The following is a 26,775-nucleotide window of genomic DNA, read 5'->3' as shown; positions in this document are numbered from 1 at the left end:
AAATAATAATTTCTTCATCAAATGTCCTACACCACACAAGTTAGTTTTTTTTTGTTTTCAATTCTTCGACACACAAGGGGGAAACCTGCACAAATCGTTAGCCTTGCAAGATTAGTACTAAAATTAAAATACATAATTGACAAGACTAATCACACACTAGAACACACTAAAAAAATAACTCTAGACCCACAACAATGACACGCTAAGACTAAACAAGGACATGAACACTAACTAAATACAACAAACTATAAAATAAAATAAACAAAAAAAAAGAATTTAAGTAGACACTCTAACTAAGAAACAAAACACAACAAAAAAACTATCATTTAAGGTGATTTGGTGGAGATCATACTTGACACAATGATGCTACTTTCAGGTGTTGGTAGAAGGACAACTTATGGTTTACATGTTGTCTCTCTTCATTCTATGTTTTCTCTCATGTTTTGGGAGGATGGTGACATAATTTGGAGATTGTGAAGCTATTGGGTTGCATGGGTCGATCATTGTGATTGTTCCTGGTACTACATGTTTTGATTTACTTATCACTCCTTGATATGAGTAGTTATTGGTAAACTTGATATGCATTGAGCTTCGTTTTAGATTTGGTGTTACCCATGCAGTGGGAATTATTGGATATAATTATACTTCATTGACAACTTTGACATAGAGAGTTTGATCACATTTTAGGCATTGATATGATCTTGGCATGATTTTACATATGTTAGTTATACCTAGGAGGTATGGATGGATTGGCATGTGTTGTGGATATCATGTCTAATCTGGTAGGTTTTTCTTTATGACAACATCTTGGAGCCTTTGTTATCACATTAGATTTTATGCTTGTCTTCTTGGATTGGCGCATCTTCACCTTGGTTTGTTACTTTTCAGCTTCCATATGTGGCAAGTTGGAGGATGAGAGGATTTGTTGTTTGAGATGGTGGTCACTTGGTTTTATTGTAGGTATCTTAATGGAGCATGAGAGCATGGTGGAGATTCATGTGGTTACATGTATGTCTACGATGATGTATTTCATTGATTGACCCTTATGCAATGCATACAACAAGTGGGATAATGTTAGGAAATAAGGTGTTTTACACCTTGCATAATAATATTTATAATTTTAATAATTTATTTATTATTTGATTTTGCTTATGGACATGTAACATGTAAGGATTGCTTTGGAATATTCTTGGGGCACTTTGATGCTATATTGTAACATTGTAATATTATATTATAATTTTTTAATATTGGGGAAAAATATTTAAAAAGAGAAAACTTAGTACCCAATATTAAATGTGGGGTAAGGGGTTAGTTAGCTCATTTTTTAACTTTAACACTAGTTGCATTTTGTGTGAACTTTTGTCTATAAAAGAAAGCACATGTTTAGTGGTTAAGGTTGGATGGTGGTTTGGACCGTCATTATATTGAGTCCTTTCGAGGATTCCATTTGTGTAACATGCCATGGGATGTGTGGATTCATGCTCAAGGACATGTGGGAATGCATTGGAGGGCTTGATGCTTCGAGGGCATTCATTATAACTCCATAAGTTCTATGTATTATTTTATGGTTGATTAATATGATGGAGTATGAATGCTTTTGGAGGTTGGGTTTTTCCCTTATGAGGGTTTTCCTAAGGTATATCTTGTGTTATCTTGTGGCTTATTTATTTGATCTTTGCATAATGATAATTCTATAAGCTTGTATGCATGGTTTTCTCCCATGGGTTATGTAAGAAATGGATTATATGAATGTGAGTTATTTAGGAAATGGATTATATAGAATTAGTGTTACATTAATGATCCACAACAATTCAGAATGGTTTAGGGTAATATCTTAAAACAGACACTTTTCACAAGTATCTGCAAAGATGTGACGACAAATCCGTCTTACATATTCTTGAAAGCCAACTTGTTAGGTAACGTGCTTACACACAGAATATTATAAGATACCTGATAAATAAGTGTTTAAAGAAATTTATGTCAAACAATGGGAAAGAAATGTAGAAGCATAGTAAATGGAAGTTCGTGGAAGACTGGTGTAAAGAAGCGGAGTTATTTGTCGTGATGTGTAAGAAATCGTGCAACACTGCAAGCGAGACAATTTTGAATAGTTTACAGTTTGATATGGTTTTCCTCAATTCTGTAATGTGATTTTATCTAAGAAATCGTGCAACACCACAAGCTGGACAATTTTGAATAGTTTCTAAGTTTGATATGTAATTTGACAGAGTTATAATATAAATCAGTCAGCTATCATGGACTGATATAACATAATATATATCGAAGGATCTTTCTGAGGTAAGTCTGAAGTCGATGGGATTGGTGGTATTAGGTGACAGAGAAATGGTTTTGTTCACTTCTTTTTATCTAGTTATGGCTATGTTATTCTTGTGGTTTTCATTTGTGTTCTCCTACAAATATAGTGGATGTTTATGTTCTTTTTGTTTTTCAAAAATATTTAACAAGTGAGTATCTTCCATAATATATATTGTTTTAATTTATCTATCTCAAATTAAAAATAAATACATCTTTATCTAATCATAAATTATTGGGGATGAAAGAATTAAATGGCACAAATAATATATTTAATTTTAACAATATCGAATGTGAACTTTTTTGATGTAGTTTTGAAGTCAATTTTCTTGAAATTAGAAATGAATATTCTTCTTAGTCATTTATATTGTAATCAAAATAATATGTCAATTGTATTATCAATTAATATTTTAGGTCTACACAATTATTGTATGCATGAGTCTATCTTGCAGTCTATAAATATAATCTAAAATAATATCCGAACAAGAATTAACCAAAACATACTTCTGCATTTCCTCAATATTTCTGGTAGGTAGTATTTTTTCGGATATCCAAAATATCATACAATTATTTTGGTAACTTAGATGATAATTCAATTAAGGCTCTACTAAAGTTACTCATATAATGAACAACTGCTTCCTTTAATTATCTCCTCTCATTATCATCCCCATTTTCATAATATAAAGCAAGCTTATTCTAGTTACCAACCTTAATGATTTCATCCTTTATTTCTTCTAGAGAATTAGGAGGAATAATGTTAACATTCCCAGATTCCAGGGCTTCATCAATCTCATTTTTTTGTTTTTCGCTCCCTCTAGACCTTCCAGATGGCTCACCTTGGTTCTTTGACTTCTTTGAAGATGGAGCATCACCAGATGGATTCCAGATCACACAAGCATAGGTTGCAGTCTTTTTAACCTCTCGAACTTCTTCATCTGACTCAGTCTCTTACTTTGCAACATGCTTCTTAGAAGGCTTCTCCTTTTGCCTTTTATCCATTCCACTAGTAGATACTGTTGGTTTGGGCTTTGGAGGAGGTATTGGTTTCTTCAAACCGGAGAAAGGTGCAAACTTACTAGGCTGAGGCTGCCTAGCAAATGAGGATGCCTATTTAGATTGCGGTTTGATCACATCCTTTTCTCTCATAATGTTTTGAGATCTATCCCTCTCCATGACTTCCTTAGTCAATCCCATCTTTTTTGCCACTGCCTCTACTTCCTTCTGGATCTTCCTCTTTCGGCCCAGTTCGAAGAAATTCTGATGTAAGCTTAAGTCCTTCTCCTTGAAAGTACCATATCTCACTTCTTTTCCATCAATTGGCTTGGTCAAAAAATGTTGAGAGTAGACATCAAGGGTGACTGCATCAACTTCATAGCCCATTGGAAGAATCCATACTGTCCTTGGCTCATAAAACTTCCACATTGATCATTATCAACCATGAAGCAAATGGTTTGCTCATATTTATCTACAATCTCCTTGGGGATTATTTCTCTATTTTTGTGGAGGCTTGAAAGGTTTTGAAATAGCCCCATAATGCAGATATTCTCATTGTGGCATCTCCTATTCCCCACAATCCCTCCTTGATTTGCATTGCCATCAGTCTATCATAGGCCCATTGGACCTTTCCTTTTACATAGCATATCTCATTCAAGAAGTATAAGGCCAGGTATATAAGAAGAGATCCATACTTAAAGGTGTGCTTCTGGTCTTGCTTAATTTTCTTCAAATTACTCGTTAGTTCATTTAGGAGGACTGTACATAGATCATACCTCATATCATCATTTGAGCATTTGATATGTTGTATATATGGTAGTTCTGGAGACAGAGTTTTGTTTACTTGATTGATAGACTTTGTAACCAACCACCATAGATGCAAACCTTACATCATGCTCCAAAACATCATGGATAGTCATTGCTTTATTTTTGAACTTGGAACCGGTAGTGGCTATCACTGTGTTTTTCGATACCTTTCTTAGGCGAGGTATTTCACCAGTTTCATTGAGGCATATCGCAACTTTAATTGCCTATTTAGTGATCTTAATGAGGCCTATCAAGCCATATAAACTCATGATGGACTTGACTGATGATATATTGGATCCACTCTACATCAACGAATAATGGAAATGGATGAACTAATAAAAACCCTTGTCATAAAGAACCTTATATTTAGGTGTGAGGTTTCCCAAACTGTCTAGCAAATGTTTGTCATATAAGGTTAGCATATCAGCATTGCCAAGCTACTCGAGATCACAATGGATGTATGTCCTAACATCCTCATTGTGATACCGATGCCATTTGAATCCAGGGTTTAAAACTGATACCTTCGCGAAATAGATAAATACCTTAATTCACAACCGAGTGGAAGAATTCATCTTCAGATCGCTATTAGCTTGGTTTAGATCACCAAATCACTTCACTTAGTTGTACTTCTCTATTCTCTTCATTTCATTGAGAAAAATGAACATTTTGAGTGCCCTTTTAACCTCTGAAAACCTAATTCAGTGTTGTAATAAATGCTTCAATCGGTTACCATGATATTCATGAAATCACTGGCCAAATCCTCAAATCTTTATCAAATATGTTGGATAACATGTGCATACATGATTTAAAATTTTTCCAACCTTTTATAATCAGTTTCAGATCTCTGAAGAGGGGGTTCTATGAATATGCCTAAAAAAAATCCCCCTAATGCCAAAAAGACCTAATTATTGGATGAGGTTCCATCACTAGATGGAGGTGTGGAGCCATTTTGTTCATTGGAATCTTCTTTCTTAACCCATATCTTCTTATGCCAATCTCTGATTTCTTCTACTTTTACTTTGACTTTCTCATCTAATTTACCTTTGTTTATGAGGTTATTATTCTTGCTTCTACAATATTTGGCAATGTGACCAGTCTTGTTGCATGTATGGAAAATAACATTTCTCTGCAAAGGTCTAAAATTCATCTGACTTGGCCTCATCCTGCATTGGTTAGAGATATGTCCAAACATCCCACATGCATAACATCTCTTGTTCTAAAAAAATTTATTACTGTTGTGCACATATGGACTTGGCTGATGATATACCGGATCCACTCTACTTCATCGAACAATGGAAAATGGATGAACTACTAAAAACCATTGTCATAAAGAACCTTATATGTAGGTGTGAGGTTTCCCAAACTGTCTAGAAAATGTTTGTTATATAAGGCTAGCATATCAACATTGCCAAGCTGCTCGAGATCACAATGGATGTATGCCCTAACATCCTCATTGTGATACCGATGCCATTTGAATCTAGGGTTTAAAACTGATACCTTTGCGAAACAGATAAATACCTTAATTCACAACCGAGTGGAAGAATTCATCTTCAGATCGCTCTAAGCTTGGTTTAGATCACCAAATCACTTCACTTAGTTGTACTGCTCTATTCTCTTGGTTGCATTATGAAAAATGAACATTTGGAGTGCCCTTTTAACCTCTAAAAACCTAATTTAGTGTTGTAATAAATGCTTCAACCGGTTACCATGATATTCATGAAATCACTTGCCAAAGACTCAAATCTTTATCAAATATTTTGGATAACATCTGCATACATGATTTAAAATTTTTGCAACCTTTTGTAATCAGTTTTAGATCTCCGAAGAGGGGGTTCTATGAATATTCCTAAAAAAACTTTGCCTAAGGCCAAAAAGACCTAATTATCGGATGAGGTTCCATCACCATATGGAGGTGTGGAGCCATTCTGTTAATTGGAATCTTCTTTCTTAACCCATATCTTCTTATGTCGATCTCTGATTTCTTCTACTTTTACTTTGAATTTCTCATATGATTTGCCTTTGTTTATGAGACCATTATTCTTAATTCTACAGTATTTTGCAATATGACTAGTCTTGTTGCATGTATGGAAAATAACATTTCTCTGCAAAGGTGTGAAATTCATCTGACTTGGCCTCATCTGTATTGGTTAGAGATATGTCCAAACATGTCACATGCATAACATCTCTTGTTCTAAAATTTGTTTATTACTGTTGTGCACATATTTTTGCATATGAAACACTGGCTAGTAAACATAGGACCATTGTTTATATTGTTCATTCCATTATTCATCCTACTTCTACATTGATTTTCCATATGACCAAATTTATTGCAAGTAAAACATCTACTAATGAATTTATGAGCATTAGGCTATCTTACCGGAGGATTTTTGTTCTTAGCCTTTGCATTGCTCTGTCCAGCACTACAGGATTCACCTTTTTCATATCCATGTCCTCTCATGTCTTTTCAATGTCTCTGACTATCCAGCATCTCATATAGCCTTGCTGAGGTAGAATTGAATTTGCCTTTGTATTCATTTGTAGTAACAAGTTCATCCCTTAGGGCAACAATTTGTCTTTCAAGTTCTTGACCATCATTCCTTGATTGTGTCAACTCAAGCTTCAGCTGATCATTCTCATAGGTAAGTCTGAAGTATTCATATGATCTGTCTTCCAGTGATTGAGTCAGACTTTCTTCATTCTTCTTCTAGTCTTCAATCTCCTTAGTTATCCTCATCACAATGGATTGCATCTCATTCTTCAATGCAACATTGTCTCTAGCAAGCTTATCACATTCATCAACTTTGTCTTGATTCTATATGCATTGTTCTTTGTTTTCCTTCAGTTTGTCCATCAAGTCTTTTCTCTTGTCTTTTGAAGTGTTCACTTGATCTTTTAAATCGTTAATGAAGTCTTCAACTGCATTCAAGTTTCTCTTTAAGGAACTTATTTCATTTCTTGTTGCATCAAGATCCTCAAGTGCCACACAAAGCTGTCTCTGCAAACTGGAATCCATTGATTCAATCTCTTGAACCTTCCTCAACAAGTTAGGCTTCCTCAGAGGAACTAGGCTTTAATACCAGTTGTTGGAATCAAGGATCACTGAGAGGGGGGGGGGTGAATTAGTGATCTATCAGTAATCAAATTTTTTGACTTCTAATCAAACCACCAAAAGCATATGCAAGAAAGTAAAATGCAGAAACATAAGATAATCAACCACAAAATCATAACTCCAAAATTTCTATATGGAAACCCAAATTGGAAAAACCATGATGGGATTTGAACCCACAATATTATTCAACTATGTCTAGTAGAAAAATAATATTACTTAGGGGGAATGCACTTGCATTAAGGCATACTACCTAGCACTCATTGCTCAAGTACAAAGAGTTACAACCCATTGAAAGGCTCACTGCCTTACAATTGATTATGAACTGGGTACAACAAGTAGTGAACTAGTAAATAGAATCTAACTATGCAAAAAATTAGTTAGGGTTAAGTGCAAAATGATCCACTGCAAGTGATCTGCTTTTATGCTTTGTTTTTCTCTACAACTGCTCACTGGATCAACTAGGATACAAATTCGCACATGAAACTATGCTCAATCACTCCAGAATGGTCGATCACACACTTAATGCATCATTCAAATCATTCTTATATATATATATATATATATATATATATATCTTGGTCACCAAGATTAATCTCCTACAGGTCAGTTTCTAAATACATAATACACAAAATGAAATGTGTAGCTACAAGTCGGCTTCAATATTTTCAAAAGATTTGTATTAGACCTAAAACACATCATCACATGCTTCCTATAGGACTCACATAACTCCCAAACACAATTCCAACCACCAAAATTATCTTAAACAATCCAGACACACACTACTTTGCTGCTCTACTGGATACAGGATCTTTGAACAAGTGATAGAATCAATATCGGAGGGTAGATTTGCATGATAACAAGATTCTGATACTTAACCAATCAACCCTGATCACAAAACCCAAAATTTGCTTCACCAATAAAGAAAAAGTAATCTCAAACCTGTACATTAGGTTCAGTGGGCAAACTAATCACAAACGACATACTCCAGATTACCAATTAACCAAAACTTCATAGTGGATGAAATCAATAGGCTGAGTTGTCATAAATGACAACTCCTAAGCATCTGCAATCATCAAGGATTGTCAATCTTGACTGAAGCATCACTGGAACACCAAATGCCAACAGTCTAGAAGACAACAATAAGGATGTGAAGCCATATGAGAAGGGTAAACCAAAGGTAGAGGAGATAAAAAATTAGATGAAGAAGACATGGGTTAAGAAGAGTGATCCAGAAGAAGCAAGTGGGTCTACATATGATTCTGGTGCTAGAACTACAACTGGTAACTAAACCTAGGCATCTAGCCTTGGGGGAGTAATAATGAAAATCTTTCAAGCCCCTTCCTTGGTGATTTGTGCCTATTTCCAGCAAGTTTCAGAGGTATGCATGATGTTTGCATAAGTCCTTGATGGATCTTCACAAGAATTACGTCGATCTGAAGATCCGGAAAAGGAATTCTGTCAGATACAGAGTATCTAAAAGTGTTAGAGTTAAAAGCATTTATTATACCTCTAGTGTCATAAAATTGTGACCCTAGCAATTTACAACTACATAAGGGTCCTCACGCATGCAAACTCGAATCCTCTAGCCTGATCAAAGACCGGAGAGTGCTTGGCTTGCAAAAATTGCTTCTATTGGTGTTATTACATTACTTTAGATTTAATTAATAAAACTACCGACGGTTGTGTTTTCAATTATGCAGTTACACAACCATTTGTTGTTTTGTATTGCCTATTTAAAGGCACACATTTAGAATGAATATGAGTATCTGATAATATATTTTATCCTACAAAATAAAATCAATAATATTTTTTATTTGTTCCATTCTCTGCAATCATGGTTTAGTTTTTTTTGTTCTATGTTGGCTCTACCATTTCAACATGTTATCAAAGCAAAAACTTGTTTCTATAATCTGTGGCTAATGGAGGAATAAGATTGGGGCTGGCTTCTGCATTTGTTGTGTTGCAGAGGAGACAAAGCGGCTACTAGGTGTGACTTAGAAGAACTGTAGATGGTAGTGATATGATTTCAGTGTTTGTAATGGTGAGAGAGGAACAATAAAAGGAGGGTGGAAGTGAAAATAGAGATATGATTCAAGTCCAAATGCCAAACTAGAATCTTGCAATCATGTTTCAAGAAAAGAGGTATGAAATGGACTATCTCTCTATAGGGAGACATCACAAATCTTTTGTTATCATTTTATTTGTCTTTGAGTGATAAAGATTATGGATAAAGTAGTTACAATTCCTAAATTCAAAGGGCATGAGTTCCACACATGGCAAATTAAAGTGCAACTATCATTAATTGAGAAAGATTTGTGGGAGATTGTGGATGGGACTGTAACAAAGCCACAAAATGCAGATGCAACAACGAAGTGGACGATAAAAGATCATAGGGCCATGAAATTAATTGGTCTTGGTTTATCAGATGCATACTTGCATCATATTGATTTATCAAAGACATCAAAAACAATATGGGACGGGCTCAATGTCTTGTTTGGTTCTCAGGCTTCCAGTGCTAAGATGTCTATTAAGTAGAAATTGTTCGGGTTAAAGATGAATGGAGGTGATAATATTATTCAACATATAAGCATTTTTCATTCTCTCCTTAATCAACTTGTAGGTATAAATGCTAATGTCGCTGATGATGATTCCAAGGCAATATTACTTAACATTTTGCCTTCTAGTTTTGACCATATTGTCTTTACTCTAAACAAAATAAATCCTAGCTTGGAAACAATAATATCTTCTCTAATTGATGAAGGAAATAGAACTAATAAGAACTATCAACTTCCTGAAGAATGTGCTTTGGTTGCTAGGAATAAATCTAATGTTTCCAGTAGAAGAGAATTCAAATGCTTTTATTGTCAGAAAAATGGGCATGTGCAGATGAATTGTTTTCAACGGGCCAAAGATCTAATCGATGGAAAGTTAAAGAAAGATACATCTTTTGTTGCAACAGAAGGTGAGGCCAACTTTTGTGGATTTGTAGTACATAAAAATGACTCATCTGATGGTGATAGTCCATTAGATGATATAGGGGTTGATACAAGATTTCTACTTTAGAGACTAGTGAATATTGATAGGAGGTCGGAGGCAATAGAGGCAGGAGGATATTTTATCATCTCAAGTTAGTTTCTCACTCAAAGATGATCATTGCATGAGAAGCAACCTATCTATGTCCCTGTAAAGCTGGGGCTTGGTAGATTTGTCCCTAAAAAGGGGGCATGATTTATTTGTGTTTCTGAAGAGAAGAGGGAGCTTGGTAGTGTGAATTTTCCCTTCTAGGAGCAAGGGGAGGGATAGGATTGTGCAGGCATAGCGGCAGTGATCAAGTTTCCATATCACTTGAGGAGGCGAACTAGACACACTCGGAGGATATGTGGACTGGAATTTCAAAGGAAAGGCATCTCATGTGCAGCACTGGAGGAGGCACTAAACACACTCAGAGGAGATGTGGAATTTCAGAGGAAATGTGTCTCATTGTTTAGGGGAGGTGGTAACTTTTGTTCTTATGTAGACAGTTCCAGGTTTTGCGGTCAGGAGATCCACTGATGCAATCAGTTCGGTGTTTCTTGGGCGAGTGAGGAGGATTGGTGAACGCGCTTCATCAAAGTCACTCAAGGGTTGGATTAAAACCCTTGTGACTTCCACTCTTGTTTAGATTAATGTAATAAGGGGGGAATGTTGGTGTTATTACAATAGTTTAGATTTAATTACTAAAACTACCGATGGTTGTGTTTTCAGTTGTGCAGTTACACAACCATTTGTTGTTTTGTATTGCCTATTTAAAGGCACACATTTAGAATGAATATGAGTATCTGATAATATATTTTATCCTACAAAATCAAATCAATAATATTTTTCATTTGTGCCATTCTCTGCAATCATGGTTTAGTTTTTTCTGTTCTATGTTGGCTCTACCATTTCAATAGCTTCTTCCTTGGCCTCTGCATCACTTTGTCCATACTCTGCCCTAGAGATAGGAGTAGGATAGGGGTGTGGCACTCTTGTCCCCCCTTAAACAAGGGTGTGGAACCCTTGTCCTCCTAGGATAGGGGCATGGCACCGCTGTCCCTGCCCTATTTTGGGGCAAGACCTTTGCAGAGAATGTCTTGTAGGTTGTGCAGTGAGTGGGAAATCTCCCCAATGTCAGCCCGTGATGCAATTCAAATCCTTCAAACATGTATTTAAGGGGGCATTCACTCTCTCATTTGCATAATTTGGAGAGGTTGAAATTGGATATGTTCAAGTGATAAAGATTTCAAGCATTCTTTTCTAGCATTGAGCATCCTCAAGTCTCCTTTCAAAGCTAGGTGTTGAATTCAAGTCAAGGATTCAACCATTGAAGAGGAGATTGATTTCAACACACAATTCCATACAAAAATTTCTATCAACATTGCTACTACAACCTACCTTGAGGTGATTTACAATTCAGTATTTCATTTACATCTACTTGCAAGTACTTCTTTTATTACTTGGTTAATTCCAAAACTGGGGTTTGACCTAAAGGCAAACCCCCAATCCCAACACATTTCCCTCTCTTTTCTATGTGTAGGTTGCAGGTGCGCAGCTGTACTTTTGGATTCAGGATTCATTTATAGAGGTGGATAAAACCTTTTCATTTTACAGATTTTATGGAGGACCATGTACATTCCTGCTACAGTCCGGACAACGTTTCATCAAATTTGCAGGGGAGCTTCATCTCGACATTTTATTGCCCAATCTAGATGCACAACTTCATCTCATACTTAGATCTCATATCTCTTTGAGGGAAAGGGTTAGTTTCCCTCTTGATCTATCACTCATAATTTTCGCACCATTACAATACCCAAAAGTTAGGTATGTAGAGGATAAAAGACAAATTAACCTTTCATTTATCACATTGTATTCAAAGTGAAAGAGCAGAAGAGCATAGTGAAGCAAAAAATTTCAGTGATTCAGAGCAAAAGAAAGTTCTATTGTGTGATCTTGCATTTGGTTGAAAGGTATTTATTGGTTAACTCTTTTTTCAGTTTGGAACTTAAAACTTTCAAATGTCGTCTTTTGGTATTGTGACCCCATTGGTAGTAGATGTCACTAAAAGAGCTAGACCTAATTTTAAAAAGAATCCATACAAATCAATGGACGATGATCCGAATGGTTCTTTTTCATCCATCCCATTTGGAGTATTACATGTGGAAGATATTAGGTTTTACATCCATTGTAGCATTAAGGAGCTTGGAAGTGTGCAAATGATGAATCTATATACAAAACACATGATTAATGTAATGGTTAATTTGAAACCCAAATTTAGGTTGATTGGGGAGAAGGGTTTCATGAAGTTTGTTAATTTTTTAGTGTTTGATGAGCCAGAGTGGGTTTCATACATTCTAAGCAGGATACATGAATTTATTGGCTTGACAAACCTTAGAAGATAACCCAAGGTGCAATTAAGGTTGTAACCTGTTTAAGCTCAGTCGGTGAGGTGCCTACTTTGTGACATGTTAGGAACCAGACGGTAACAGATGCAACCAGTTCCCAATTTGATAGCAGATCAATGAAAATCAATGACATTATTGAATATGACATCAAAATGACATCAATGGTGATGGGTTACAAACTATATCAATCTAGATGAGACAATTCAATATCTGGTACAACTATCTATGCAGCTTATCACATATTGAAAGAAGATAAAAAGTATGACTTTTGTGAATTACTTCGGAGAGAGCTATTGAGTAATTTGAATAAAATCAAGCAAGATAAGAAAAATGTATTCAAATATGAAATCTTGATTATGTGTTTATACTTCTACTTCATGAATGAGATTCCTGGTGTTGTAAAGGTGTAGTGAGCCTATAACAAACTAGTGGCTATGAAAATAAAAGAATCACTTCAAAGCCTTGGAGATGCTACACTCTGGAATGGCATCCTATGGGGATACTTCAAAACATTCCAAAGCATGATGTAGAGTAGAGAAACAATCCTTAAGGAGATAGTGAAAAAGTATGAAGACACAATATGCTTTATGGTTGACACAGACTAATGCCTTATGGAAGTGGTAGATCCTAGAACTTCATGGATCTTGCCTATGGGATATGAGGTTGAAGGACATATTCTTGATACATATGACCAACATTTATTAATTAAATCGGTGGACACATCAGAGGAAAGGTTTGGAACCTATAAAGAGAAGAGCTTCAACTTACACTCTAAGTTCAAGAAGCCTAAGGTGCAGAGAAAAATTAGGAAGGAGGTTGAGAAGATGCCAGAAAGTATGGGAATCACCAAGGAGGTAGTTCGGAAAGCTAGAGAAAAGAAACTTTGAAAGGAAGAAGATATGGTTAAGCCAATGAAGGCTAAACCGGAACCTCCTGTTCCTAAGCCTAAACAACCAAAGGGTTCTGCACCCTCATATGGTGGTCAGAAACCTATTAGATCATCCAATCCCAAATCCAAACCATCCAGTGAAGGTAAAAGGAGTTGAGGATAAGAAAGAGTACTCATTCCTAATGATGAAGAAACTAAACCAAATGATGTAGTCAAGGAAATAATGAAGACTGCTAAAATTGCTAAAGTTGTCAAAGGCCAATCATCTAGTTAGGAGAAGTCCAATAAGAAGACCTAGTCAAATGACTCTATTATAACTGTGTGAAAGGTTAAGGAAACCATCATTAAGGAAGGTAACCTCAAACCTACTTCTAAGTATTATGAGTTGTTAGATTCAATATGGACATGAGAACCATAAAAGAAGAAACTATTGAATATTTGAATAGATATAATAGGGCTCTTATTGAGATAATGTTAGAGATTCCTCGAAGATTATATGATATTATAGACATGAGAAAAGAATCAACTAGAATAGAAGAAGAAATAATAAGAGGATATGTGTTGGTTCAACTCTGTCTAGTGATAGCTAAGACAAAAGTTGACCAAATTATTGAGGAAAACAAGGAAAAGTTCAGAAGCAAGAAAAGAGAATAAAATAATGATTGGTAAGAGTGATGAAGCTAGAAAGGAAACTAAAAAAATTATAAGAGAAATCTTGTTAGGAAACCAGTATGAGGTGATACCTGTGAAATTTCAAAAAAAAATTGATAAGTCTATTTCGAAAAACCTAGGCATGCCATCCCTAGGAGATGAGTCTAAAATTGATGAACCCTCTATTTTGGAAGGACAGTCAGCTAAATTGGTTCTAGAAGAAGTTTAAGTTAATGGAGGTAAGCATAAATCTAATGCTGGAAATGCAAAAAAGTCTGACAACCCTCTAGTTCATGAGAAGGAAGCAGATACAGAGGAGAATGTGGATCAGGAGAAGTCAGAAGTTAAGATTGATATTGAGGAAAGTGACACTGCAAAATTAGTGAAGCGGAAGTTGTTTTCTAAAGAGGATCCTGAATTTACTCAAGGTCCTATCATCCTAGCTTCTTTGTCTCCTATTCAGGCACTTAGACTAGCTACATTTGCCCAAGCCAAAGCTAGTGAGGACTTACTAAAATCTTACACTGAAAATAGTGAACTAGTCACTTTGGCATTCGGTGTCTTGGAAAGACTCATGCCTTCATTGTAGAAGGAATCATCAAACACCCCATCCAGTCATTTGAGGAGCCTAATCCACTTCGTGGATAGCCACTTTCAATCATTTGAGAAATCTGCTAAAGAAAAGGTCCACAATGAATTTCATGCTAGAAGGCCTTAGGCACTGAAAATATGGTTGTAGATGATAGAATCACTTTGGATGCTGGTATAAAAGATGTTCAAGAAGAACCATCTAAGGGAGGAAACATCTATAATTCATGTTTGAAGATATCGAAGCTCACTCAGAATAATGAGATAATGATAAAAGAGCATGAGGATCAACTTGATCAAATATCTCAGTCATTTGATCCCTTATCAATCTCCCTGAGCAGTCATGCAACTTAAGTAGTATCTTTTCTTGAGAAGATTAGGAGTTTGAATTACGAAAAGGTGAAAATAATCAATAAATTCTATGAACTTAGGAGTCTGATTACTCCCAAGATGGACATAATGGTGAGTGGATTGGAAGATGCTCATACTTCTACGCAATCCTCAGAGCAAGTAGATCTAAAAGTAGCAGAAGCACTTACTATTGGCATTATAAACTTTGATGAGAATGGTAGATGTTGTCATTGATGGCAACTAGGTTCAACTAAGTGGCAACTAGGTTCAACATGGTTCACAGGTTCAACCGGCAATAGACTTCACCTACCGTTATCGACAAATACTACAAGGTTTATTCACACTAGCATCCAGTTTACATTGGCAATAGATCGTACCAACACTCTAAGCCGACTTGGAAATAATATTGTTTATATGAAATGTATTGTAATATAAAATGTATTTTTATAGCCAACATGATGTATTGTAAAGACTCATATATGTATGAGATCTTGTAGGTCATTTTGTGAGTAGAGATATGCGAAGTAATGTATTTAGGTGTGTATGTATGATACCAGATAATTGTATATGCACTTTGATGTATTTATTTTGAGAGAGAATAAAAAGAAGAGTAGAGAAAAGACTACTCTATGAAAGTAGAATCATTTACCAGCAAGGTTTTGGCAGAGGTATCAGACAGAGCTTAAATCGGTACTGAATCTAGCATTGTAGATGCTATTTTGAAGTAGTACATTGTTATTGGATTTAACCATCCAATTGTGTAGTCAGTGAGACTCCATTTTGTGTTGAGCAGTGAGCTCTAGGTGGTTGGCCTTCCTGCAAGTGCAGGCTTCCATTGTACTAAGTAATATTTATTCATATTGGCTAGTAAGTAAATATTGTGGGTCACAAATCCCACTGAGGTTTTTCCCTTACCAGGTTTCATTGCCAAAAATATATTTGTATTGTACCGGTATAAGTGTATTGCAACACTTAGGATAACTGGTGAGGTGTGATAGAGCACTTGACAACATCCCACTGTGACATAGTATGTGATGAGATAGTAAGAGAGAGAAAAGGATAACAAAGGCCAAGAATTAGAGAGTGTGATCTCACAACTGACAGTGTGGGATCCAGTGGAGGAGAAAAGACTATCAACTAACAGTAAGGTATTTATTTAGGAGTTGCAGAATTCATCTATATTTAGAAGCTTTAATTTGATATAAATTGTATTTCAATATACATCACCAAGTTGGAACTTGGTGCAGAAGTTAGTGCTCCTTGGGTTGGTGCTCCTTGGGTTGGTTCCCTAAATCTTTGTAATCCAGTGTTTTACCTGTGAGGTTGCATTGGAGCAGTAGACTCTAGCAACATTTCTCATCGAGCTTTTTCCCATATTGGGCTTTCCTCGTATATCTGGTGTTGTGGGTTGCATTTGTGTGATTGATCTCTTTTGGTTTCTCTTCTCGCTCTACCAGTTTTGATTGTTTAGTGCTTAAGTGTAAAATCAGTTTTTGAACTTGCCTTAAGAGTAAAAGTTTAGCAACCACTGATTCACCCCCCTCTCAGTTGTACTCTGTGTTCGACAATTGGTATCAGAGCGAGGTTCCCGATTATATTTAAACCTTGGGTTGATTCTGGACTTTGAACATAATGGAAAAAAATGAGTCTTCTTCCTCAAAAGCCCCCATGTTTGATGGATCCAACTATCCCTTCTGGAGCAGAATAATGGAGACCTATATTTCATCTCTTGGTTTTGATGTGTGGATGTCAGTCAAGAATGGGTATGTCATTCCTAATACTTCTCCCTCTGATCCAGATGCAAAAAAGGAGTATGAGAATAATGCAAAGGGAAAACATGCTATCTTGAGTGGATTGTCCAATAATGAATTTGTCAAAGTCATGCACTGTGCTTCAGCAAAGGAGACATGGGACAAATTGCAGAGGTTGATTGAGGGAGATACAAAAGTCAAAGAAGCCAAGCTACAAACACTAAGGGGTGAACTTAAAAGCATCAAAATGAAAGATGATGAAAATATTGCAGACTATCTTCACAGATTTGATGAAACAATGAATACTATTGGAGGACTTGGAGAAGAGATTGCAAATGAGATTCATGTCAAGAAGATACTTAGATCTCTCACTCCCAAATATGATACTAAGGTGGCAGCCATAGAAGAAGCCAAGGATCTGAAGAATTTTACAATGGATGAGCTATTTGGCTCTCTGATAGCCTATGAGATGAGAACAACCGGTGATACTCCCTCAAGGAAATAAGCAACATTCAACATCACTAAAAAGGGAAAAGAAGCTTTTACTCATAAAGAATCCAGTGAAGACTCTGATGCAAAAGTAGCAAACTTTGTTAGGAAGCTCAAAAGAGGATCTAACCAATACAAAGGAAAGCTACCAATTAGATGCTTCAACTATGGGAAGTTAGGACACTTCGCTGCAAATTGTCCTCACAAAAAAACTGGTGGAGATGAGTCAAGAGAGTTCAAAAGATCTGTCAACAAAGACAGAGAAAGGAATGACTACCGGTAGGGAAGGAAAGGGTACCAGAACTAGAACAACCTATATACCATTAAAGATGACACAACAGATGATGAAAATGCATCAGAAGATGATGACCATGAGAAAGATAGAAAAGTCAATCTTTTCATGGCACTTGACAGACCAGCTGATGAAGAGGATATTGAATCTGAAGTGGATTTGGAGAGAAAACTTATTAGTGCACTTGAAGAATTAGGTAAAACAAGAAGAGAACTCAAGAAGGTTAAGCTTGTTGCAATAGATAAACAAGATCTCCTGAAGCAGTCTTTGGATGAGTCTGGTCAAGTCATATCTGACTTAAAATTGTAGCTGGAAGAAATTGAGAGGATCTGTGAAGCTACAGTCTTTGATCTGACAACAAAAGAAGAAAAGAGCATCAAGAGCTAGAAGCAAAAATAATAAAGCTCAGAAAGGAGCTTGAAGAAAGTAAGGAAGAAATAAAAATAAGGAGCAAGTATGAAGGTAGCACTAAGGCCTTAGATATGATGTTCAGTAAACAAAAGCAATCCAAAGACACTGGTGGCTTAGGCTTTGAAGAAGGTCAAAGTTCAATCCACAAAGATAAATCTGGCAAAGAAATAATGTTCACCTCTTCAATTAAAGGTGAAGGAAAGAAGACATTCACTGTACACAAGGATACTGGCAAAAAGATATATGCAGATGCTGTTGCAAATCGCCATTCAAATCAGTATGCAACAATGAACCAAAGGCCACACTTGCACCAACATGCAGACCCAGGGAGAAATGAAAGAATTGACCATGAAGGATTCACCAGACTCAACAACATGAAGGGAAGACCCCCGATGAGGAAGTTTCATTCAGGACTAAGACAACCTAACTGATATGTTTCAAATTTTCATGGTTACTGTTACTAGTGTAACAAATTTGGGCACAAAAAAGTTGATTGTAGGTTTAGAAAAAAGCCTTCTATGAATTATGAAAGTAGAAATCCATTTAATGCACTCTGGGATATGAATGTTATTTGCTATCAGTGCAATGGATATGGTCATAAGATTTTTGATTGTAGGAAGAATAAACCAGTACCCTACAATAAATTTAAGGACGTCTCCTTAAATAAAAATGTAAAATGCTATAACTCTCAAGAATTTGGACACATAGAAAAGTTATGCAAAAACAAGAAGATCAAGCAGATGAAGAAAAATCCAGATCAAGAGCCCATAACCGAACCTAAGCTCAATATAGCAGCTGACAAGAAAAAGGAAATCAAACTAGTTTGGGTTGAGAAAGAAAAGGAAAAGGTAGAATTAAGTCTCATAGTATAGACTACCTTGCATGTTGAAAGGAAAAATCTATGGGTGGTAGATAGTGGTTGTTCAAACCATATGACTAGTGACAAAAAGAAATTCATCAAACTTGAAGACTGGAATGGAGGATCAGTAAGGTTTGGAGATAATTCCTCCATCAAAATAAACAGAAAAGGAACTCTAAGCATTGATGGAAAACTGAAGGCACATGATGTATATTATGTGGAAGGACTAAAGCATAATCTGATGAGTGTGAGTTAGATGTGTGACAAAGGTTACAAATTCACCTTTGACTCAACTGGTTGCCAAATAAAGAAAGATAGTACCGGTAAAGTTGTGGCAGAAGGAAAGAGAACGAATGAAAATGTTTATAATCTGAAGGAATGCTATGAGTCCCAATGTATGTTAGGACAAGTACATGAAAGTTGGTTGTGGCATAGAAGATTAGGCCACATAAACTTTGATAACTTAGTTGTAGTAAGCAAAAAGGGGTGTGAAAGGAATATTCCACCTATCATCAAGCCGGTAAACACATTTTCTGATCAATGTGTAAAAGGTAAGCAAACTAAAGTGAGTTGAAGGATAAAGGAGCACAACACCTCAAGACCACTTGAAATTGTGCATACAGATCTATGCTGTCCAACTAAAACAAGAGCACTTATTGATGACTACTCAAGAATGACATGGGTCACCTTTCTACAAGATAAATCACAAGCATTTGAAAGATTCAAGATCTTTTGGAAGATGGTGGAAAAAGAAAGTGGGTACAGATTAAAATGCCTAAGATCAGATAGGGGTGGAGAGTTAACATCAAATGAATTTGAAGATTATTGTGAAAAACATTGAATTAGAAGGCAATACTCTGCTCCTAGGACACCACAGTAAAATGGTGTGGTATAAAGGACAAAAAGGATAGTCAAGGATATGGCCAAAACCATGTTAAATGAGGCCAGTCTGCCGAACACATATTGGAAAGAAGCTATTCATACTATTGCATACAGTTTGAACTGGGTTCAATTAAGAACAAATAGAAAAATGACACCTTACAAGTTATGGTATGACCGGAAGCCATCAGTCAAATACTTCAAAGTATTTGGAAGCAAGTGCTTTATCAAGAAAGATATGGATGGTCTAGGAAGTTTTGAATCCAAGAGTGATGAAGGAATCTTCATTGGTTACTCATCTGACAACAAAGCCTACAAATTCTACAATAAAAGACTAAGAAGAGTCATTGTGAGTGTGCATGTAAAAGTTGATGAAGATATGCACAAAGGATGTCAACCGTAGGTTAATTGGTATGATGACTCTGGTGATGAACATGATGAAGTTCAGTCAAATACTAAACCAGAGGTAGCATCTAACAAGGTCCCCAACTGGTATGTATAGTTGAATCGCCCAGAAGAGAAAATTTTGGGAAATATGAGTGATGGTGTGTAGACTAGAAGAAGACTTGTTCGAAATGATGAACAAGTCAACCTATGCCTCATGACTAAAGTTGAACCCAAAACATTCAATGAGGCTAGTAAAAGCCAAGAATGAATGGATCCCATGGAAGAAAAACCACACCAAATTGAGAAGAACAAGAGTTGGGAATTAGTCCCTAGACCGGAAGGCAAGAACATCATTGGCACAAAATGGGTCTACCAGAACAAGATGAATGAATAAGGTAAGATTGTAAGGCATAAAGCTATACTAGTGTGCAAAGGATACTCTGAAGTAGAGGGGATTGACTTTGAAGAAACATTTGCACTAGTGGCTAGATTAGAAGCAATTAGAATGTTTCTAGCTTACTTTGCCTATAAGGGCTATAAAGTATACCAAATGGATGTAAAATCTTCTTTTCTAAATGGAAATTTGGAAGAAGTATACATGGAACAACCGGAAGGGTTTTTGCTACATGATGAAGAGACATTTGTGTGCCGGTTAAAGAAGGCTTTGTATGGTCTAAAGCAAGCTCCTAGAGCATGGTACTCAAGATTGGATCAGTGTCTTACAGAGCAGGGATTCAAAAAGGGGAGTGCTAATAGCAATTTGTACATAAAGAAAGATGGGAATCACATGATTATTGTGGTTGTATATGTAGATTACATCATCTTTGGAGGCATAAAGGATACCCTCTGCAAAGAGTTTGCTGATCAGATGCAATCAGAATTTGAGATGTCAATGCTTGGTGAATTGACTTACTTCCTTGGTTTGCAGGTATTAGAACAAGATAAAGGAATATTTATCTCTCAAATCAAGTATGTGTAGTCACATATATCTGTCCATTTTAATTAAATGAATATTTACTATTTATTTGATTAATAAACCCACTAGCCAACAGTTAATTAAATTAACATTTAATTAATTCCTCCTCAACCATTCTCCTATTAATTAAATAAATTAGTCAATTTATTTTAATTAATTAATTAAACCAAATTCACAATCAATTAAATGAATAAAGCCTATTTATTTAATTTAATCCCCTTTCCTCTTTTAAATAAATAAATAAAATATTTATTTAAATCATTAAATATCCCCCCACTTGCATTCTCCTACAAATGCAAGTTGCAACCACAAGTTGAAATAAATTAATTTTATTTTAATTTAAAATCCTATTTTCCCTCACCCACCAAACCCACTTGCAATCATAAATCCCCTTCTAGACCCTTCTAACCACTTTCTAATAATTCCTAATTAACCTAATCCATCCCCTAATTATTGTCACATTCCTAAGCAACTTGAAGTCACTTCTCAAAGACTCCAAAGTCTTTGAAAAGTATTTAATGCTTTATGTGTTCAACAAGCCAACCCCTAAAGTCTTCCAAACCACTAATGGCTCTTACATGACCATTAATGGCTCTTACATAACCATTTGTGGTTAAATCCACTTGCTCCCATGGTTAGAGACTTTACCTCTAACTCAACCCTCATTCAGCCCATGGGTCTTTTCAAGCATTTATTGCTTTGACCATGGTTATCGTCACTAAATCTTGCACAAGAATTTATCCATTGGATAAAGACATTATTGATTGGATAATGACTTTATTCGTTCAACTCAACATTAACTTTACCTCCCAAGTTAACCCTCAAGTCATGTCAAGCATTTAATGCTTATTCCCTCTCCTCTCAACCCATCTCTTGTTGACATTTGTCATCCTGGGATTGGATTGAAAGCCTTCACATGGATCATAAAACCATCAATCTTAACACTTGTTGAGGTTACTCAATCTCAACCACCCATTACTCCATTTTACCTATAAATAGAACTCACATTCCTCATTTTTAAATCCTCAAACCTCAAGCATTCTCAAGCACATCTATAATCCTCAAAAATATGTATGCATCTAACTTATAGTCAATTTGAGAGATCATTTAGGAACATAATTTACTATTGTTATTTTAATTAAAAATTAACATTAGATAATTAGATAATCTCTTATTTTAGCTTTGTTTACATTTGCATTTAGCATAAACAATCATTTTTCAATCTTGAACCTCCATAAGACATCCAAAAAATAGTGCAAAAAGCTACTGAGCGCTACACTCATTTGGGAACTTAGAGAGGAAAGGAACAAGGGAGGAGCCACTATGAATGCTTTGGTCAGCATTTGGAGGAGTTTAGTTTACCTCTTTTGTCTTTCATTGTGTTGTTCACCAAAACTGGTTAACCCAAGTACAACTACAATTTACCTATGAAATAGCCAATTCAATCTATGAATAACCTCAGAACTTGGACAACATAACAAGGATCTATATCCTTCTACTCTTCAAGATCTGCACAACCTAGGTGGGTATACCTTTGATGCATTTACTCAGACCCATTACACACATATGGCAGCACCAATAAACGCAGATAGATCTCATAAGAGGTTCAAAACAAGGAGGCTATTGTAGATGGGCTAGATCTACACTTACAACTCAACAATATTTAAATCATGAGATGGATCGACACAACCATAGATTAGAAAACAAAATATATTCTAATTTTGGATTTTTTGTTGCTCTGACAATCCTTCAACATTGTAAAAGACGAGTGCCTAATCCTGGCCACAAAGTCATGCATAAAAACTAGAAGAGAGATCCCAATTACAAGTTACTTTCCAAATTAAATTCTCATGTATTAATGCCTTACATTAATACAATCCTCTGCTCTATCACAAAATCATACTCATGTATATATCTAGTATACACACTCAAAATCATTAATGCTAGGTTTCAGGATTTAAATCCTTCCTAGAAGAATACCCAAAAGACAAACATTACACTCTGAGAGAAGACTGAAAGAAACACCTCAAATTATCCTTGATAGGATGTCACTATATAAACTCGAATGGTATCTATAGACGTATAAAAATGACCATATTCCTAAAATGAATATTTAATGTTCATTTCTCTATTTAATTAAATGCAATTTAATTAAATTACCCATATTATTCTGTTTAAATTAAGTAAATTTCTCAATTTATTTAAATTAAATTCACTATACCATTTAATGAATAAATCATTTTATTCAATTAAATCCCTTCTATCCACTTTTAATTAAATTCAAATTTAATTAAATAGTTATCCTAAATTGAATAAATCTAATTTATTTAATTTCCCCAAATTGCAACCAAATTGAATTAAATTAACTTTATTTCAATTAAATCCTATTATCCCTCCACCCACTTGCATTCTCCTACATCTCCCACTTGCCTTCCTAAACCCCTTCCTAATTTTTTCTAGACCCTTCTAATCACTTCTAAATTAACCTAACCCATTTTCTAAACTTTGTCACATCCCTAAACAAAGGGAAGTCACTTCTCAAACCCTTAAAGTCTTTGATAACCATTAAAGGCTTCAAGTCTTCAACCACTTAATTTTCCAAAGTCTCCCAAACCATTAATGGTTAACTCAACCCCCTTTCATGATTAAAGAATTTATTTTAACTCAACCTCCATGTAACCCAAGGGTCTCATCAAGCATTCATTGCTTTGACTATGGTTATCCCTTAATCATTTGTACAAGAGTTTATCCTTGGGTTAAATCTTAATCCAATGGATAATCTTAACTTAAGCTTGACCCTTACCCTCTAGATAACCATAAGGTCTTCTCAGGCATTTAATGCCTCCAACCCCTTCTCTCAACCCAACCCTAGGTTGACATTTGTCACCATTTCATTGGTGCAAATTGCAAACATGGATTCCCAACTTTCAAACTCAACCCTTCATTAACTCTTTCAATCCTGACCATCCATTGCCCTATTTTTGCTATAAATAGAGCTTTCAGCCCTCCATTTTGATCATCCAAGTTTGTAGTATCATACTTATGCTCAAATACATTCAAGCTTTCATTTCATATATGCTCATCATCTAGCCTCTCTTTAAAATAGAAATTAATCCAATATGCATTTTAGAGTATTTCTATTATCATTAGCTTAAATTATTAACTAATATAGTATGCTAGGATAGTTTGTTTACTAACCTTGTCATCTTATAGTTAGTTTATTGCATTTGTAGCATCATGCATAGCTTAGGATGCATCTCATATTAAATCAACAAAAAACATCCTCATTCTTGCATTTGCCATCCCTAAACCATTTTACTCAGTGATATAAGAATAAAAACATTGGTTTGAGGGACCGTGTAAGATAGAGAACCATGGGACCAACCTTGGGAAGCTGAGTGATACTTCATTACTCCATAGCTTGCACCAAGAAGTCCTGTGAGTGTGTGAGCAAGGCTCCATAGAGCTCCATTTTTCACACATTGAGTTCTATCGACCTGCTTTTCCTGCATAAATTTTTGGCGCCCACTGTGGGGCTCGAACCCATGTATCTAATCGGTTTTGAAATATATACAATTTTGCAGGCCCGTAGGAAAAATGAATTAGCGCGTTGAGTTAACTATTTAGCGCATCCAAATAATAGCCTAGCACATTCAGTTCACTGTTCAGTGCATGAAGTCCATCATCTAGCATGTCAAGTCCATTTATCAGTGCATAAGATTACTAATTTTTCCTGTAGGTTTCGACGTGGGAGAAAAATAGAGTGGCGTCTTGGGTGCACAAAGTAGCGCATCCTGAGGACAGTATAGCGCATCACTGGCTTATTTTAGCGCATTACTGTGATATTGTAGCACGTACAGTTTGTTCTGTAGCGCATCACAGACCGAAATAAGAAAAAAAATATTGTAACCGAAAGTTCAAAATTAGACTTGTAAAAGTCCACCGAGGTATCTAACTGGTTATTTTGCAGGTCTCTAACAATTTCATTGTAGATAGGAGCTTCATCTTCGGATTAAGATAATTAGATTTTTACTAACTTATCTAGGTTAGTTTAAAATTTGATTTTCTTTTCTTAAAATTGAACTCACCTTGTTTTTGGGCTATAAAAAGAACCACTATCAAAATTTTTCTTGCTTTCATAGGAGAAAACCTTCATTTTGGGCTCTAAAAAGAACAAAACAAAAAATTTATTTTTGCAAAAATAGAGCTATAAAAATAACCTCACCATCCTTTGGTGTATAAAAGGATTCATATTCAATTTGGTGCAAAGGAAAGAACCTCACCTCAAAAGCTTTGTTGCAATTAAAGAGGGAAGTTATTCCCCTTTTGTTTACTGATTTTTATTTGTTGACCAAATCGAACCTTTTGTTTTGTTGACTCAGTTATTTCCTTAGATTAAATAATCATTGCTTTGAGGAACTAAAAGGAACAACATGCTTTTCTTGGAGCAACATCTCCCAGTAGAGGTTAGAAAATCACTGAATTGAAGGTTTAAAAAGAATTTTTGATTGCCTTGAATCAAAAGAGGAAGGTATATGCTCTCCCCTTAAATGGGTGATCCAAAAAACCAGACCTCTCTTAAAAAAAACTTTCTTTCCTTCGAAAGTATTTACATCCTTTAGCAGGCATGCCTTCCTGAGGAGTTGAAATCAACTCTTAAAGCTATTTATGGCCGGTGTGAAGGGAATGACTTAAGTTGGGAACGACTTTGATGCCAAGTATTCCATCCCACTATAATCAAAAGTGAAAAGTGACGAAAGTCCTTTTCAACGGTTGCGCGCAGCGATTAACCTTCCCCCAGTATCCTCAAGATATGTAAAGCCTTTGTTCTAAAGGTTGGGAAACCTCCTAAGGGAGTTTATCACTGACGACCGAACATGAAGCCTGATTACGAACCATAGAAATAGAAGCTTTGAACTGAGTCAATAATCAGACATTTATAACATCATAGTGCAAGGGTGGGGAAGAATCCACCCCCAAGATTACTCACCATATATCTCCCAAGATAACTACTCAACTGTGAAGCAATTCACTTTGAGTTAATTTCTGGCAAAAAGAAAAAAAACGGGTGCCCTCTAGGGGGTGACACGACTATTTGAGCTGACGAAGTATCAAAACTAGTGGGCTATGATGTTATTTATGACCTTTGAATAAAGAGTCTTTCTAAAGTTTATTATTCATATCTAAACCTGTTAAAACATTGGGGATTTGAACACATAATCACAGAACATACACTTTTTGTTAGATTAGGCAAAATGGTTGTACTTTTTGTGCTGTGCTTACATTTATTACTTCAAAAAATCATCCATCTAAACTGAAAAACTCACAATCAAAACCAAAAATTGCAGAAAAACCAACTGAAGAAAAAAAATAGGACAGATTAGCGCATGAGGACAACTCCTTAGCGTGTAGGGTACTTCAGTTAGCGCATCAAACCATCCAGTTAGCACATCTGTTTTAAACAGTAGCATTTTATCCCAAAATCAAAACAGTGTTAAAACATTTAGCGCATCACAGAAACAGTCTAGCACGTGGAAGCATCAGCTTAGCACGTAGCAATCAAACATTAGTGCATCAGGTTAAAAAGTTAGCACGTCACAGACCCAGGTT

Source organism: Cryptomeria japonica, chromosome 7, assembly GCF_030272615.1.
Source record: "Cryptomeria japonica chromosome 7, Sugi_1.0, whole genome shotgun sequence".
Lineage (NCBI taxonomy): Eukaryota > Viridiplantae > Streptophyta > Pinopsida > Cupressales > Cupressaceae > Cryptomeria > Cryptomeria japonica.
Note: the sequence above shows the minus strand (reverse complement) of the source record.